Genomic DNA, 20120 nt, shown 5'->3' on the forward strand with positions numbered 1-20120 from the left:
GATGCTTTTGCTATCAGCTAATTTAATTTATAGAGAGTTTGGTTTTTTTCCCTGACTCTGGTGAGGCATCTAAAATTAAATTAATATCCTGAACAATGCAAATTGAACAACGGGAGTGAAATCTTATATGCACACACTGTTTCCCTGAACCTCTGAAAGCACACTGGTCTCCTGGGAGAGAGCATTCACTGTGATTAAATGTTCCTGGAGGAAGCCACTTAGAGACAAAAGGAAAAGGCCACACAACAGGTTCACATAGAAATTATGTGCCAAACGAAAGTTTTGGTTTTCCCTTTCTGTTTGATCCATCCAAAAGCAAATAACCTTTCTCACTCATAGCTGGGTTTAAGCCATCTGATGCAAGTGAGGCAATCTACCGTTGGGGAGGAGAGGACACAGGGAAGGAAAGGGCTCGGTGTGGTAGCACATCCTCTGGCCCTAGGCAGGGGCAGCTGTAGAAGAGCTTACAGCAGTGCTGTAGGGAGCTGCCTGATGTGGGCAGCTCCGGGCAGGCTGGGTCTCCAGACTTATTTCTGAGCGGCAATTAATTGCCCTTTCTGTTGTACCTACACTTCGGTTCCACCGGGTTTTCAAGCTTTTGGCTAACAAAAAACACCTAGAAATTCTGGGCAAATAGCCACTGTACATGACACGAACAATTCTGCTGTACAAGAGACATAAATCACAACCCATCCTACACACTTCATGTGTGCACCTGTTGTTGCACGCATTAAGACTCATCATACAATGCATCCCACTTTTGCTTTGAGAGTTGTACAGATGTAGCAAGGGGGAGCAGTTCTTCCCTGGAAGACTGGAAATATTAACTATAACAACTCCAACATAATTCCTGAACTTCTGCATAAAATACATTTACAAATTTTAGGTCCACACAGGTCATTGATCTGAAGGAAAATATCCCCCTTTACTTCCAAACGAGAGCCTTTCTGCACAGCTGTGATTAATGAATTATTGAGGAAAAAAGATTTCTATGGGGAATTCATTAGAAGAGAGAATGTATGTGTATATACAATATGACAGTTCTTATGTTAAACTGTGAGCATGCAGAAAATTATTTCATCTAATTGAATGTCAGTCCCTGAGCATCAGTGGTGATGTCCAAGAATTTATAGCATTTTTGTGAAAAATACTTGGTTTACTTTTGGGGGTAGTCCCCTAAATTCTGAAGGCAAGTTTCATTTTAAACTTCATCATTTAAAAATCGTTTGCTCTGTGTGCAATCTTGTGTGTTAAAACCTTGCATCCTACAGATCTGCGGTACTTTCAGTTCCGCCTTTACAATCTGGATTGTGATACACTGGGGTAAATACTTAAAAGAACTCCACTGAGCTGTGCTGGTGCATGCCCTAATCTGTTTTGTTTTCTTTATTATTTAATAAAAGTTTTTGAGCAGCCCACTGTAGGGTGTGTCTTAGATGGGAACAGAATGATTGCAGTGTTTGAACTGTAATCATTCTGAATGAAAAGCACTCTGCGAATACAAAGAAACATACATTTTCATTCTTCCAGCATTGCTCCCAGGAATACTGGTACCTCACTTTTCTCATAATGGCTGTGGAAGCTATTGTGTAGTCCTGCAAAGCTGGGATATCCCTATGGGAGAAGGGCCTTGCTGATTCTTTTCAGGAATGAATATCCCAGAAATGTGTTAACCAATCTGCTGCTAGAAGATTCCTCACTAGCTGTACAGAATTTGGAGAACACCTTCAAAATTTTATTTTATTTTTATTTTCAACTTACATGAAATTAGATCTGGATTGATATAGCAAGTGAATTTGCCATTATGTGACCTGGAAAAAATTAACATGAAGGTATTTTGGTTTCTTGATTTGCATAGAACTTTGAACTGTATCTTTCTCTTCATTTGGCTAATAATGAACTTTGAGTCTAAAAGGTTCAAAAGATTAAAAAGATTTTCCTGCATTTTCCTTAAAAAAAAATCAGGCATTAACAGAGGTAGAATACCATTGGCCTGGCTCGGGATTTTTTCTTCCGCATGTTGCACGCTGGAATTTCTAACCAGATCCTGCTTGTGACGCCAGCCTGAAAACCCTCCTGGTAGATTATGTAAAATACCATTTTCAGCACAGTTCCAAGAACTTGGAAGACATTATTTAATAAGCAAATAAGCTGCTTCCTGCATCTCTGAGAAAGACTGAGTTACTGTCTTTGTAAGGGCATAGCCAGTGAAACTGTAAATATTTTAGGTATCCCACAAACATGAAGGAAAAATAGCAAAAGGCCCTTTAGAAATACATAAGAAAAGAAATACTTTATCACAAATCTAAACCAAAAGAGAATACCCATGATTCTTACAGTATCCAATTTTTTTCATACCTTTTCCACCCCAAGTGCTTAACCCACACTTTTGCATCTCAGTGTATTTTTTTTTCATCTGGCCTTCCGTCTCTTTTTAGGGATCTCTCTAATCATACTCTCCACAGGCCCCCCAGGTAACGTATTTTTTTCAATAATCAAAGCCAGTGATTCTGGCCTATTTATTTTCTTACAATTGCCACCATTTTGTTTATCTTTTATTAATTTGATGACCGAGTTTGCTTTTACATTATTCTCTGCATTTCTTGTAGGTCACATCATACTTAATCTCATCTGTAATTAATGTCTGGCTGGTGGCAAGTCTGACCCAAACATTTTTTCATTTAAAGCAGCCAGTATCACTATAGGGGACCAGCACTGACTCTGGGAGATGTATCTCTGGGAGATGGGTAACTATCAGGAATACAATATTGCCTATATCTTCAAGTAACAGCAGTTATACCAAATAAGTAAGAGTATTATTCCTAATTGGCATAATAAAATGTTTCCTATTTTTTATCTTTCTTATTCCTTGCTATCTCGTTACTGTTATTTATTACCAGTCATATAAATTAGGAACTAGACATATTTATCAGGAAACTAACTACTTTGTGTTGCTCTGTTTAAACTTTTCTCTTGGATACCTTTATGAACTTTTTATTTTTACTCTCAAGATGAATTAGGTTACTCAGCGATAGTATTTTTATGAAGCTGATTACAATGGCAATCTTCTATGGCCACGTTTAATTCTCTCCCTAGCAATTTTGCGATAACCCTTAGATGTTAAATTAGTTCCCACAAAATAGATCACCACAGAGAGGACTTTTAGAAAGCAACATGCACAGATGATTCAGGGATTGAACGCTGTGGATATCAGTCACGTTTGCAAGTGGTGTTTGCTGTGAACAAGAATCCCAGTGACTCATGAGTTTCAAAGCCAGAGGAGATCATCATCAGCTTTACAATGAAGGCCACGCATTTTCATTATCTCTGAGAACGAAATCCTATCTTGGGTTTAAGGCTTAAAATGATGGAAAACCCACCAGAATAATCTATCGGATTAAAGAGCCCTTCATTACATGAGGTTCTCTCCAGTCATGTCACTTGTATGAATTCAGCTAATTCCCTAAAGCCAAAGGTAAGGGATAAAAAGGCTATATTTCAGAAGTCTGGAGCTGCTCCCCTAATTAATGAGTTTTCAAAAGAGTCTCCATAGTCTCCTCAAAACCTATCCTAAGCAGGGAAACATGAAATTTCCCTTTTAGACAGGAGGGTTTTATAAAGTAGGTAAAAGAGCGGGTAGGAAATACACCAATGGAAATAGTTTCTGTACTGGCAAATCACCTTTTGCTGTCTGATGTCAGAAATAAGAAAATCACATTTGAGCCTCTTATGATAATCATATTATCATAAACAACATAGACATCTGATGTCAGTAGCATTTTATTTTAAAGGCCATTGTATATGCCTGTTTTGCATCCTTGCAGTTTAGGCCTTGGGGTATTTTGTAAACGATGTTCAGAAGAATTCTTTGGAAGCACTTAGCTGTGGTACCAAAGCCATGAGGTGGGCCGGGGTAAAAAGTTCCTGCCGTCCCCTAAGTGTTTATAAAAGTATAACTGGTTTTCAGAGTGAGTAAAGTATTTAGGAAGGTGAAGTCCTACTGATTATTTTTGTAAATTGGACTCCTGAATGACCAAGTTAGTTTTTAAAGTGGAACTCAAAATTCCTAAGGCAATTACGTGGTTTTGATATCCTCTTTAATTAAATCCCATAGAAAAGTTTCATGACTCAGAATTGTAAGGGCAAGAGGAAATCTTAGCGACATTCTTGTGAGCTTCCTGAGTGAAATGTTACAATGCCATGACCGCATGTACACACACATGTTGCCTCTGAGGTCTAATGACAGTGGAAAAGATCTTTGCAAACAGCTTAGTAGCATGCTCTGACTTTTATCTCACTGATCAAAATAAAGTACTGGTGATGCTCAGGACAAATGAAGCGAGGTTAACCCTGGAGAAAAGTCCAAGAGCAGAGGAGGAAAGGAGTAGGACAAAGCATATGAGAAAAGTCCAGTGATAACAGACAAGAAATCTTTCCCAAAGCCACATACAAATTGTCGAAAGAGACTTCTCTGTTAGAGATGTTTCTAATACTCATTCACAGTGCTAACCACACTTTCTGATTGTGAAGTGGCCTTCTTTCTCAAGGGACAAAAATATTTTCTTTCTTTAAAATTTATTTTTATATTAAGGATGATAAACATCAGGCCAAAACAATCATACATGACTATGTAACTACAGACACTTCAAAGAATCTCATTGAAAATATTGCTTACTCTGTTTTTTCCCCAAGCTGTAATAGAATTCTTCTAATAGCTTTGCTAACATCTTTACCACTGAACTAGAAATTTAATAGCTGCCACAGCTTGCTACCTATAACAGATTCCCAGAGCACAGAAGACACAATATCCTGTGATGAATGAGCTACTCAAATGTTTTGCCCCTGCCAAAAACCGAAACATGCAACAAAACCTGTTCTCTTGCTCTTATGCAGCACTCTTTATTCAGAAAATCAGAACTTTTTTATACATGCAGCCAACATCACAGCATTAGAAAGCATATGGGGATATGAAACAGCTTCCCTAAAGGATGTATAAAATGGGCCAGGCACTGCGGTTTGGAAAGAGATTGAAGGTATGCAAGACAAATTTATAAAAGCACCAATGGCATAGGCAAAAAGCATAGGGAGTGGTTGTGCACTGTTCTCATAGCAGAAGAAGAAGGGGGGATTTAATCAGTGGATGCTGATAAAACAGGAAGTGTTACATGCACCATAACATTACACAGGACTTTGTGTGGCCCAAATGTACAAATGGATCTGAAAAAGGGATTAAACACGATTGGGAACAGGTCCATAAAAGACTATTAAACACATGATCTGCATGGTCCAGATCAGGAGTTCCTAATCCAATGATTGCCTGAATGATGGAGAAGCTCAAAGGATCACTAAATATTTCCCTGTTTCTTACTCTCTTGCTTTGACCATTGTCAGAGACATTACACTGGACTAAAAAACATAGATCTAAACTAGTATGGCAATGCAGGTGTTTATGTTAGCTTGTCTCTCTGGTTTTAGCAAGGACAATTCAGGCAAGACAGATTATTGTGTAGGAAGTTAGTGACAGTGAGAATTAGCGACAAGCTTTAGAAGTAATCCTCAATTCCTCCACAGGCACCAAGTCAGTTTACTGCTAAGAAAGTTCAAGCTTTTCTTTAGGTCACATTTTTTTCCAATCTTGGCTTGGCTTCTGTGTGCTCAACTTAAGCCAGTGGCTACATTATCAGGCAAAGTCTATATACAAGTTCTTATTTCCCCTTTCTAACTGCCATTGAATATGGATGGAATGAATAGCTGCATTGGAACAACATGTTGGTTACAGGAAACAAAGGGAAAAGAATCCTAGTGGTGTTGCCAAGTGGCCGGAGCATTGTAAAACGGTTTGACCCGGATTTCCTGCTCCTTTCTGAGTAACCTCGTACAAGTCCCTTCATTCTCTGCATCCCCATGGGGATAACAATAGCTACCATCCTTTATAAAGAACTTTGATATACAGTGACATTATTGACATTCCCAGGTACTTACATCATCTAATTACTTAGTAGAACCTGACAAAGAATGCAGATTTATTTGAGATTATTTTTTTCATAGCTGCAAAATATGATTTTCTTATAGGAAATCTGTGATTTCTTATCATCTTTTGTAATTCAAAGAGGTAAAAGTCCTTTTCTGAATTTACTAGTGTTCAGGGGAGGGGAAGAGAAGAGCAGAAAGATAAGAGTATACACCCTGTCTTTAAGAATCTAAACTAGTAGTTCTCGTATCACTTCCATGCCGAGAAGGTCATCTCTCCAGTCACTCTGAAGGCAACGGAGAAAGAGAGGCATGTCCAGATCAGGAGGCTTCTTTGCTCTGAGTCACTCTAGCTGCCCTGACAGCAATTATCCCATCTCTCTCCACCAAGTACATGGGGGCCCATGAAGACAGTCTCCTAACTCAGCCTCCCATAATGCACAGTTCTGAATGCAGAAAGTGAGACGCACTTGAGGTAATCCTGTGTTAAATGAGGCGGTTGGGTACTACAGGGTCATATACATGCCTTTTAGGTTGCCATAATGGTTGTCACATTCTTAAGCAGACTCATTTTAAAGCGGCATTTGCTCTAGGAGTCTCACCATGGCAGAACATCAGCAACGTCGCTGAATCACAGTGCCTGTCATTTGTAGATCCCCTCATAAGCGCCTCCTAAAAACGTCTCCCTGATTAGAGCTGTTGCAAGAATTGGTCCTAAAGTGTTTTCGTTTTGATTCTATTTGAAGCATAGGGCAGGAAATGGGAAAAAAATTATCAATACATTAACAGTAATTATGAAGGAAAATTAAGTTATTAATATTTACAAAGCTTTTTAAACTGGTTTATTTACTAGATGCTGCTCTGGGAACCCATCTGCACAGATGTCAATTTATGAAGGCCACAATGTACTTATCTGCATCTGAATTATTCACATCACTCAATGCAATTCATCTTCTCTTTAGCTGAGATTTAAAATCGGTCAGATGAATCGTACTCCTAACGTTCCCTTTTCCTTCTGTAGACCCTAAGGGGAGCTTACAGTGACTCGCTTCATTATAGAGGACTATATCTTAGCTATCAAAAGCTCTGTGAGAAGGATCTCATCTTCCATAGTTCTTTTCATGACGTTACATTTTTGTTGTTCCATGTCACACTGGATCTCCTGTTAGAGATGTGTATTAGTGACAGCCTAATGAAAGTTTGTCGAAATTATTGCAATATTTTTTTGTTTTATTGGTTAATGAAAGACGATAAAAATGGTGGGTTTGGTGGTAATACAACTAGCTCATTTATAACTTCATTTTTCCCTTCGTGTCTTAGGCACCAATATTTCTATTAGTGGAAGCTGAGGGCCTGATACGTCCACTATTTTCCCTCCTGGATGAACACTGCTCCAGAATAGTGACCAGGAAATAACTCTACAGTGTGTGGACAGCTGTGTTTCCCAGCACTCTGGATTATTCTTCTCACAGGTGTAACTCCATTCCAGTCACATTGTTAAGTCCATACACTCAACCAGTCATCTTTGCAATTAACAGTACCTTTTATAGCAGGCTTAAAGAGTTCACTTTTCTACTTGGTTAAGATTTATTAAAAATAAAATTGGGCCTTTTAACTGATCCCAAAGCTCTTATTATCATTGCAGTTCTACAAATGCAGATCTCAGAGCATATCTTGGCACTTTCACATACGAGTACTAATGTGCAAATAAGAAAGAAATGCCTTTCCGTTTTAAGCATGTCAGCTCTGCTTTCTTGCATGAGGTTAAACAGGAGCAGGGTTACAGAGCTGTGCAAAAGGAAGGACATGTGGAAACAATATTGTGCCAATAAAGGAAAATTTTAAAGGAGCAAAGCTTTTTCTGTTGAGTCTACAGCATTAAGAATACGGTCCACAATGCCTGTGTTAGAAGACCATGAATACGTAGAGCCTTCACATTAAAAGATAAAATGGGCTGGAAAGCAATGAGTGGTTTCAAACTAAAGTGTCATTCGCCACACTAGCAAAGAAGCAGAAAGATAAAACATTTTAGCGAGTTTCCAGGTGATAATGTTTAGCTACAGCTTAGCCCACAGAACTGGTGTCCTGCCACTCAAAATGTAGAGAAGATCACTAACTGAGAAAGCAGCACTCAAATTATGAAGCATTAATAATGATAATTCTTTCTTGGGTACCATTATCCCAGCTTCTTCAGACATGGAAATGAGGATTCCTGAGGCACATAGCTAAGTGCTGTGCTTATATTACTGTATAACATTTTCCTTTTCCATTGCTGAAACTGACATTAGTTTGATAAAAGACAAAGTAATAACAAATACAGATGTAGATGTAAACTTCCCAACGGGGAGGTCTCCAAACACCTGCCACTTGGAACATTACCTGTCATTTGAAAGTGAAAATTACATCGGGAATTGCTTGACGCTATTTTATTTTTTGTCTTGCATGTTTTACTTACAGGCTCAAAACTTCCTTTATCTTGAATCTATCCAATCCCACTGCAATACAGAATTCTGCTCTCACATAATTTGGTTCCTGTTCATGTAAGAAGAAAACTCAAGTTTTCAGAAAGCGTCTGATCTGAAGAGGTATTGGAAAGAACAGCAGCTAAGAAAAAATAATTCCATGTATTTATGCTGTGAAAGAGCAATAGACTTTAATTCCTTTAAATTTATTTTTACAGCTCACAAATTATTTTTATAGCTCATTTTATAGACCAAAGTATCTCAAGTTAAGGTAGATCTTAAGAAAACTATTGCAGAATCTAATTCTGAAGTACTGTTGTTCTCTGGTCGTGCATTCAGTGGGAGCACAGATCCTATTTATTCTGTATAACCTTCCTTCAGAGTGCATCTCTAAACCACATGGACCAAGTGGGCACAGTGCTGCTGAATATGAATAGCCCTGGGTGAACAGCTGCATCTGATAACGTCGTTCAGAAGACGATGTTTGTATTTATACTGTGTTCTGAGGCCATATTTTTTCACTCAATCTTATCTGCAAAATGAGATTTTATTTTCTCCACCAGACAGTATCAAACCAGGTCTGGTTTGCTTCAGTCTGAGGTGATAAATAGGTCAGTTGCTGCAATAGGTATAACTTAAGGAAGGTGGTTTTGCACTTGAATATTAATTGCCTTTATTATTCACAGAAATTTTGTGCTCATCTACTTGAGAGACCACCTTATTTCAGGGGCTTTTCAAGAGAATTTACAAGCAGGTGGCACTTTTTAAATTCTTGTCTTTGCTTTTTGATGCCAAGCTCTGGCACGTATCATCTGTTAATATCTAATAACACAGTTTCTAATGAGAATGTATTTCAGGACTCAGGTTCAACATTTACAAAACAAGTGGTCCCTTAACATAGAACGCTGTTGCCAGCCAAAGGATTATGCTGCTTTGCTATCTAGTTTATACAGACAGATGAAGCAGCTGAAAAAAATGATCGAGATAAGGGTGAAGATAATCAGGGAAAGAGAAAACATAATTCAATGCTTTATGGGAAAGGTTCCAAAAACATAGAGCAGAACACTAGCATCCATTGCAGTGTTTCTACAGCAGAAATGGGGATGACGTTTTTCACCAATTGATTTGTGAGCAATGTATTAGATTTATTGAAAACAAAGGAATCATCATCCTATTAAGAAGAGAGAGGAATCATCCTATTAAGAAGAGAGAGAAAAAGAACAGAATACTGAGACCACAGAGCATCCAGATAATGGGAAGCTTTAGAAACCCCATCAGTGAGCCATAGCCAATGTTGTGAAGCCTAAAGCAAGGTCATGCAGGGTCTGTTTCATCAGTCTGTTGAAGTGAAAAAGTGTGCACTCTCTAGGCTGTGCAACCTGTGAATAGGATTTCTTGAATTTACATATTAATTCTTCAGAATATTTTCAGTAAATTTAGCAAATGCCTTCATGAACCTCAGGACTGGGCTCATAATAAAGTAATGGAACTTATTCCAGCTAGAAAGCAATACCCAGGCTGTCCAGAAAAATAAGCCAGATTTCTGCACCTTGAAGCTTTTTCTTACTTCCCCTAGCAGACAGGAAAATTATCCCTTTTCAAAGTTCTTATAGAGAGCTGTTGCCTTGCACTTCTTGATAAAGCAAGATGGAGAGACCAATTCAGTGTTTTTATAATGTATAATCTATTGCACCATGTCATAAGACTAGAATTTAAAATGTCAGGAAACTCCATCCTTTTCCGCCCGTACAAAAGGTAGTCTAGGTACAAAGCACAATGAGGACTCAACCTCTGAACAATGAAAGACATTTGCTGGCACTGCTGAATGCACAACTTTCTCCAGCAAGGTCATGGACGTGCTGGAAAATCTTGCTGCTATAAATTTTATTGACTTTAGATTCTGATAACACTAAGTGAAAGCACACTGAACTCTGGCGTTGTGCCATGAGAGACTATTTTATTCTGACAGCCAAACCCCTCAGTTTGCTGAGTCACAGAAAACTTGCAGTGATAAGTCCGTGTAAATGAAAGGCACCTTTTGTCAATGACAAATTTGTAATGTAACTTTGACCAGACTTAAGTTTCTTTTCTGTCTGTCCTAGGGGAGAATATAACCAGAATATAACTCAGAGAGAAAAATATTAGTTCTACATGTGCATGTGTTAGAAACCTGCCCCCCCCCCCCAGATCACCCAGCCCATAACCATTCCTCAATTTCCCTAGTGATTGTATGGTGAGAGGAATAAAACGGAATTTAATTCCACTGGTTCTCGTTGCATTGTCATGGACCACACTACCTCTTCTCTGTCAGTATGCTTCAGTGATATGAAGAAAATGTAGAATATAGCTCCTTTTTAAAATACAGTTTCCTTTTTGCTTGTAAGACTTTGATTTCCTTATGACAGAGGGTGACCCATATTATATTCTTCAGTAGGAATAGGTAAGTACTTGCTTGTGGTTTTTAGTATTCCTGTCATGAACAATTTTTCTTTCACAAGAAGCAATGTATTTTCATCTGCCCCAGTTAAAACATGCAAATAGTCAAACATTGAAAGAATCCTTTGTTTTAAATATATTTTGGCAGTTAGAGGCCACCCAAGCTGTCATTCACCAGTGGTTGAATTTGAGCCCACAAAACCCACTTATACTATTGCAAGAGTGAAATGTATACAATCGTATATAGAAACTCAAGAGCAGCTTAAACTTACTGGTGCTTATGTTTGGAAAGTGCAACTGCTGCATGGACCAGTGCAGAGAAAAGTAGGTGGTGGGTGTTGATTCTATGAGGCTGCCTTGACAATTCTGCTGATTAACACAATACTCACCTTGAGGGCTTCCTGTAACCCTGGCAGTGCACTTGACAGTGGGAGGTTGGTAACACGCACGGTAAGGGATGCTGAATGCACCACTCCCTTCCTCAAAGATCCCAGCAGGTGAAGTTAGCCAAACTAGCTGGAGAAGGAGAATTTCCATAGACTCATCACTGAACTTGCCTTAAAATTCAGCTTCCCTGGAGGTCTGCTCCCACAGATACTAGCTCAACACAGTGAGGTTCTTTTAAGCTTCACTTGACCCTCCACAGAGATATAAAGTCAAAGAGGTTGCCTCCTTACCCTATCCCAGAAAAGCCATCCATGTTATTTTTGTGCCATTTAGGCTGTTTTTAAATGAATATTAAAAGCCTAATCTTTTCTTTCCATTACTATCGATGGTCAAGTGGTCAAGTTTAATTTTTTTTCCAAAATCATCTCTGCTGGTCAAGCACTTTCTCATTATTACCAGCTTCCAAAACATGTTAATGTTTTCTGCACTATTCAAATAAACAGAGAGCCTCAAGTCTTCAATAGTCTTTGCTGAAAAAATGTTTTAAAGCTGGAATGTCACGCACTGTATAAAACAAACCTCTAGTTACATAGTCGAGATCAGTGGAGCAGCGGTAATTCATCTGGAAGATGTACTTCAGTACTTCATCTGAACATCTTCTCTCCCTGATGCCACACTCCTGAGCAGTATGCCCTCTGCGGTGCTTCAAAGTAGCATGGCTGATTTTAACAGTCCTTCTCCCTGACAAGTCCTTGAGGAATCAAGTACTGTTCATTCTCAATTCACCTATGAGTGACCACAGAGTGACCAGCTGTAAGAGACCACAGTCTCTTCCTGATTATACTTTAAAAACCCAAATCTGTAGATTTGTGATTCTTTTGGGGCTTATCCTTGGCAAGCAGGCTTTATACCTAGCAAAGGCAAACACCAAATAGGCATCACCCCTCAGTCTATCGACAAAACCTTACACTCCATGTGCATGATAACTCCTTCTATATTTAATCTTTACTTGTAATGATTAATGATAAAGCAAATTAAGGCAGAGCTGCTTCACGTAATGTGCAATATGCATATGACATAATAGGACACTATAATTTAACCCAAAAAGATCCACTCATCATAAGTGCAGTGACTCATCAGCTTCCCCAAACATGATGAAATCTACCTAACATTCTAACAAAGCCAAACCACAGTATAATATAAACTGCTGTAGATTATACACATTCGGTTTGATGCTTTCTCTTTTGATCTCTGTGCACAACATCAGAGCAAAAGTAGGGAAAAGTACGTATTTTCAGGTAAGAAAGTAAAGTAAACTATCTCATGCCTGGGCTTATAAGCCCAGATGGATATGGGCATGTAACATGTTGGCAGACCTACAAAAAGTAGAAGATGCTCTTTACAAAAAAAAATTGTACATTTACCTCATAGTTGAAATATTTTTGTTCCGTAGTTTGGAACAGTGAGGGAAAAAAAAAAAGATTTGTCCAAAGTTCCTGAGGAAGCCTGTAGCAGAGATGGAAACCTAGACCTTTTGATTTTCAGTTCTCTGACACAGTGACAAGACCTTCCTCACCCTGTAATCAGCGGTGCATTATAGACCAAAGTCTACCATAACTTGCACTTATAGAACACATGTAATGGACAACAGAATTTAACATTGCCTTTTATTTTAGTTTTAGATAATACTGTGAGAAACAGCTATTCCCCAAGGGCTCTGCGGCTCCACTGCCAGATGCCAGCAGACTGGACAGTTTGTCCAGTGATCAGGCAATAGTTAGCTGCATTTTTTTGCCTGCTTGCTTCCTTCCAAAGCAAGGCCTTCAATTAACTCATCAGTTGCCAGTGGTCAGCCACCAACTTTGCTCTTTTTTTTAAAGCTTGCATGAAGAAAAAAAATCAAAGGACTTGGGACAAATATAGTCAGAAGCAGCTCCATCTAAGATAGCACTTAAAATCGATTTCCAATGAAATTATGGCTGAACATGACAGGGAGGGTAGTAAGGAATGACGTCTCTGTGACTGATTCATGTCTTTGTTGTTCTTTGAAATCAAGAGCATTGATTTTTTTATACTTTTACTTGGGTTTGCTTTCAGCATCCTGGGATTCCCCAGGGCCCAGAGGGATACAATGTTTGACACACAGGCAAATTGCTGAAAGGTCAGTGTGCTCAGTGCACATTGGTAGGATCTGTGCTGCTGCTATATTTGCCAAGATCCAAGCAAATTCAAAGAAGAAAATTATATTTCGAGACTGTTTAGCTCAGCCTCCTGAAAAATACCCATCATTGCTAACTTTCATTTGTGGATTTGTGCAGGACAGTCCACATCAGTTTAAACAGGCTTGCATCTGAGTTTTTCCACCCTTTCTTTTGCAGACTCATTTTAAGTACAACCTAGCATTTCCCCTAACCTAGTGACACCATCCAGTCCCATGGATGAACATCACTGTGACACAAACTGGCACTGACATCCAACATAGTCTGGCCACCTCTGTGTAACCAACTTGTCAGCAACACTTACTGGCACTACTAGAAGCAAATCCCAGTTTGTACCCCAGCTCTAATACTAACCTTTCCCCAAACTTGCATTTAAGCCCCAGAGCAAATGGTGGCTCAGAAACCGAATTTAGCATAATTTCTTAAGTCAGTCTGAAACAAGTCATCACTTCAGCCTTGACTCAACATATGTCCCAATCTCATCTCTATCCTTTCACAGTGGAATTTCCTAGCCTGCCACCAACCTGCCAGCTGAGAGGACAGCAGCTCTGTTTCCCATTGCAGACACTCTCCTCCGTGAACTCAAGCCCCAACTCTAGCTCCAGCCTTTGCACCCCAATTCTTTTTCCTAAATGTGGTTTTGCCCCAAACCTCTTCTAGGCCAGCTGGAAGTTACAGCTAGGATTATTGGTAGAGTTTAGGATTACCTTTTAGGTTTGCCTAAATCACGGTTTTACTCAGTCTGACTCCTTACCTTCGTCCCAGCCAAAGCTAAAAACTGCTTTAGGATCCCAACATAAGCACGGCTCGGTGCTTTATTCTTGAATTCTGAAAAGCTTCCCTAATAACCTGCTATGAACTCAAGCTTTGCCTTTTTTCTTTCATCTCTGGAGGTCAAACCCTACTTTACCACACTATGTTACCCAGTGACTCAACCTCCCGTCTCAGAGCTCATTTCACAATGACACTGGATTGCATCACCTCTCAGTTTAGTTTAGCAGGCCCTTTAATTACTGTTAATTGTTACATGACTTTATAAAGTTACATAAACAACCTCTAATTCTATGCAAAATCTGTTTACTCTCACCAGGACACGTAACCTTAATTTGGAAGGAAATAAGACAGTCAGGAGTACCAGCCTTTCAGATCTGCCTATCTTGCAGTAAATTGTGTCTTTTATTAAGGCAGAAGCAGTGCCCAGAGAATTTCAAACACATTAAAATGCTCAAAGCTTGACAAGAATCAGAGAGTTTCTTTGAGTTTGCATGTAAATTAACTAATTTTTATTGCAGTAGGGATACAGTGATGTTTTAGAGATGAGACAATGTCTGCTGTGCATGTGTACTGTCTCGTATTACTCTGGATGCCACATTTCCACTTACATTATAGCATCAGAACAGATTATTGACTAACTTAAAGGTAATAATCAGAAGCGTTTTATGAGGTAAGAGTATTATGATCTGATAACAAATTGCCTTGTTTTGTTTTGTTTTCTGTCTGCATCACAGCAAGCATCTAACAAGACTAAATTATAACTAAGAGCAGCTGGTAATAACTGCAAATATAATCCGTTAGCAGCAGTGGTGAGCCACATAATCAAATGAGGGAAAGAGGTGATGCAGCCTCTGCCTTTGGAAGTGAGAGTTTGCATATATATACTTACACATCAATACAGCCGAACTGCGTAGAAAAGGTTTAAATTAGCAGAATCATCTCTGGCTTTAAACTTACAGGTCACACTCACTATAATGCCTCGCCAGGCTACCAGAAATCACACTGGCAGAAAAGCCCCTCTTCATCTGGAGCACAAAGTCACTGCCACACAGAAGTACAGGCAGACACTAAGGACTACACATGGATGAACTCCAGGACAATTTTCACAGCTTTCTGATCATGAAAGTTAGGGAGATTTCAGGTGAGAGCCCCTCCTGAACGGGACACCCTGCCACATGTCTTCAGTGAGCTACTCGCATAAAACAGTGGGATAGACAGAGGCAAAGAGCAGAGAACCTAAATCACCCAGGTCATCACAGATTATAAGTGATACCTGCAGTTTTACCAGAACCTATCAGAGAACAATGCGCAGGCATGAGCTAGGCATGTAGGCCCATCAGACTGCAGTGCTCACGGAGCAGAAGACTCATCAGCTGCAGGAGCGTCACGGGGATCCGAAGGCAAATCACCCTCGGGTCTGCCAAGGCTTGTCCTGCTGTCTGTCAAGGGCCAGCGACTGGAGGAGGTTCCAGTGAAAGTTTTTGCCTAGTGAGGATCTGAAAGATATTTTGAGCTCTGCTGAGAGCGGGAGCGTCACAGAGAGGGAAGCACCTGGAGGAACCTAACTTTGGAGTGACCCTGGTGATGGGAAGTACTTACCTAGGTAAGTACTGACTTCCAGACAAAGCATAAAACATAAGCTGAATAGATCTTTTTAAAAAAAAAAAAATCCAAATTCCTGCTTTTGGCAGAGGAAATGGTCAGTATCTCACAAGCCCCCGCAGCCTGTGCTCAGAACAGGAAAGTTTTGTGCTCGTCCTACTGCCTTGGGGACACAAACTGCTTGCCATAGAGTTGGTCTGTGTGATGGGCAGTGTCTGAAATGCACTGCTAAGGCAACCGAGTGCTGGTTTGCAGGCTATGAGCTTGTATACAAGCTGCATAGCATGGAGCACAGTGGGTTCATTTCCTTCAGGGAAATATTTTTTCATCTGTTAAACCGTAGAGGGAGTCTCTCTCTGTGGGGTAAATAAGATATGCTAGGCACATCTCACTAAAACTGCTGGTGTTTCCTTTTTAAGAACTCCTGTAAATATTAATACTATTTAGAAATATTAATACTATTTAGAAAGATATCGAACTGTATCAAACAACCCTGTAGCTGAGATTTATGTTCACGGCATAAGTTTACTCAGAGGTAATTATACCAGTTGTGTACGTTCCCAGGAAGTTGTTTTGTGATGCTGTCTGTTCTATTTAAAAAATAATTGCCATGCAAAATTGACCTGGTGACCTGGACCCTCTACAAAACACTGTTTATCTTCTTTGACAACGAGCAGAAAATGGGCAAGAATGAAACGAATCCTCTGAAGGAATAATTATTATTCAAACAGCCATATATGCTGACCATCAGAAGGTATTACCTTGCTAGGAAAAAAAACTAGGGACCTAAAATTCTCCCTATCTGACACTGTCAATGAGCCTACAGCCCACCACTTGTGTAAAAGCAGATAGTGGCAAATGAATTTAGCAGGCCTCTCACTGAAAGGTGCTAGCTGCAAACAGGCTGTGTGGAAGGAGTATTTTTTCAAGAGGATGCATAATTTTAAAGTTACAGCTTTCACAGTGAAATACAAGGCAAACCGGTACCATGATTTTCTGTAAATATGATGATTTAGCAGCAGGCACAGATCATCCAAGGAAATGATGGAAAGAGGCAATGTACCAAGCTGCCAGGCTCTGAATATGTGTCCTGAGGGTCTGCGCGTGCACCCTTGTATACACACACATATGCTGCACAGAAAAGGATCCAATTAGCATGACCATTACCAGTGCAAATGAAGACAGCATGCCTGCATTTCTTTACCCTTTTGTGCCACTATGCATCTGGTAGTAATGGAGGATAACTATGCTTTTTAAATTATTTTTTAAAAACTTTTAATTTAAAACAGGCATTGATTAAGTTATGCTGAACTGCATACATCACTGATTTGGAATGATCAATGATTGTCAAAGGGAAACCTAGCCCAGGCTCCAGAAAAAAAGAGAATTGCTTGGTCATCGCATAAAACATGGCTGTAAAAAAAAATGTGTAGTAAATTACCCACGGTATTGTAGATGAAATCTTGCCCATCTTGAAGCTACTTTCAGTTTGACAGTGTTGGAGAGCTGTGGAATCAATACAGCATTCATTTTATATCTTTTCTTTTGTCAGGCTTGGCAGAGTAGAACTGTCCTTCCACTAGAATGGTTTTGTAGATTACAGTTAAGGAAACCTCCAAAACACAACAGCCCACAATCATGGGAGAAGCCATGGAGACAGGGGTAAGTAAAAACTATCCACTCAGGGGAAAAAAAAATATTCTGCAAGTAGTTTTGCCTGAAATTGTGAATTTTTGTTGTTCTGAATATGCTGTGAGTCAAGTGCTGTTTTCTTTCAGAAGACAATAAAACTTCAAGGGGTGGGAAGGGGAAATCACATGGTTATTAATGATTTGGATCTGATCCATTATTTGCACGTCATTTCCTCCGGGAATGTAATATAATAAGATTACATTAAATGAGATGGACACAGAAAATGTCCACATAGAAAAATGCTTGTCTCCCCAGGCATGTATAAAAGCCAGGATGGGTGAATCTTTGTACCAGTCTCTCTCACCTACTGATGAAAAAGTTCTACTAATTATTTTACCTGATTCTTTGCAGAGGTAACATGATTAGCAAGTAGCAAGAAGTATCATCAAAGAGATAAGATTAGCAAGACTAGGGCGTGAACTTTTAGCAGTTTTAAAGTTTCTACACTAAAAAATGTAGAACACTAGAAGAAGTATGAATATAATATTATAAGGACACTATCAGCCTGGAAAATCTTCAGAGTGACCACACTCACGTATGTGAGTCTGTCTCAAATAACAGCATTTCCACTGGCTTCTTTCAGCCCCAGTGAAACCTGGCCAGCACCTTAGATGTAAGTATGAAAAAGGTATTTACACATACTATAGAGAATTTTAAATAGTGTGAGCTTGTTGGTTCTTGGAAGCCAAAAATTAATTTATTGATTACTTTTTCTTTATAAATACTTGGGAACATTATGCAATTTACAAACATTATGCCAAAACCAAAAGAAAACTAGAAACAGAACCCTTTAGAGTGAAGGAAAAAAAAACCCAGATGTTCTAAAGTCTAAGAAATGTCCTTGCAACAGTCTTAGCTTTCTTTCCATCTTTAATTTTTTTGTTCTAACATCAGAAACACTTGTAATCAAGCCATCGACTGACTTCCAGGACAAAACTAGACACACATTCCTAATCCTACAGTCACTGTGGATCACTTTTCAATTAGCCAAAAGATCCTTACAGGAGTTTTCTAGGTCTGCTACACATTCTCCTTCACTACTGTATTGGCAAGAGACATTCATACAATAACCAAAGCAGCACCTAACTCTTCCTTCACTACTGAACAGGAATTATACTTCCACAAAATAGGAAAAACCTCAGTTATTCCTGTAAATAGTTGTATGGGTTATTTGTCAGAATCTAGCCCAAAACATTTGAGTTTACTTATGTGAAACTCTGTAAGGCTCAGATTAAGCTTCAGACACAAGGAGGCATAATCTCCACAAGTGGCAAAGGAGGAATGGCCCTTACACCTAAACTAGTTGAAAAAAAATATGAGAATGTTGTGAGAAAAACTAAAGCTGATGACTGATGCTTATTTTTCATTCTGCTGAATCCTGTTAAATCCTCCTCACTTTTGTTTGCCTTTGCATGCAAATGATTTGTTTTAAACCACTGATGAGTGCCCAAGTCATATAAACTGACACTTAACAATGGTCGCTCTGCACCACTGTCAAATATTTACATCTATTTTCCAATCATCTGGCAACTGAAATGCAATTAACAACTTTGTTTTTATGTCCCCACTGGAGTTGCTTGTACAAAATGCATTCATTTTCTCTAAATTTGTTATTTGGATTTTACCAATTTAAATGAAGAAATTATATTCTTTCCAAGCTCCTGCTAACCATGATCTCTTCTGTCCATCAGCCTAGAGGGTCTGTGATAACCCTTTAGTTAGTTATTTATAGCCTAGAATCACATTTGACATTGTCATGACATTATAGCCAATTCTGTTCACTTTGAGCCTGAATCATTGTAGTTCTAAGACAGATGAAGGAGATGCCAGATGTAAGATTAGCTATTAAAAACTCTCTTAAAAGCTTAAAGCTGGTATGTGGTCCTGCATATCAGTAATTACTTGAAGTCACAAAGACCTAAGAAGCGGCATCCTGAACAAATTCAGAAGCTGCATTGCTTCTGCTTGTTGAAGACTAACATAGTATTGGAATGGTGGATAATACACAATGTAGGTATTTTCACAACATGCCTACTACGTAGGTAAAATCTTCATTTTATGGTTGGGAGCTTAGAGAGTAAAATCCAGAGTGGATCATAATTATTATTCACTCCTAGCAGTGAAGCCACTTTAGAGCGGTGACATGCATAAACTGAAAGCACAGGGTCAGTAGCTCTGGTATGGTACCATACTAGCAAGACTGGCTGCCTCTGAGGACAAAGCTAGAAGCTCTCCTTCGTAGGTTTGAACTCTCAAGACTGCTCAGGCAGCTGACGCAGCACACATGAACACATATACTCCTTTCCTCTGTCATAGGAATGCTCTGAAAATACTGGCTCTCATGCTATGGGTCAGACAGTCCAGGGGATGTTTGGGTGTGAGAATCAAAGTGGTCAGTAATAGCTGAGCCAAGGCACTGGGTATCTCAGCAGTTCCAGATGCGGTAGCAGTGGAATTGTAGCCGTTTACACAGTCAGCACTTCTGTGTACCTCCACACAGGACTGGTGTGGTTTAACCCCAACCAGTAACTGAGCACCATGCAAATCCCCCCAAGGGGATGGGGAGAAGAATTGAAAA

The sequence above is a fragment of the Grus americana genome, chromosome 4 (genome assembly GCF_028858705.1).
Source record: "Grus americana isolate bGruAme1 chromosome 4, bGruAme1.mat, whole genome shotgun sequence".
Taxonomy (NCBI): domain Eukaryota; kingdom Metazoa; phylum Chordata; class Aves; order Gruiformes; family Gruidae; genus Grus; species Grus americana.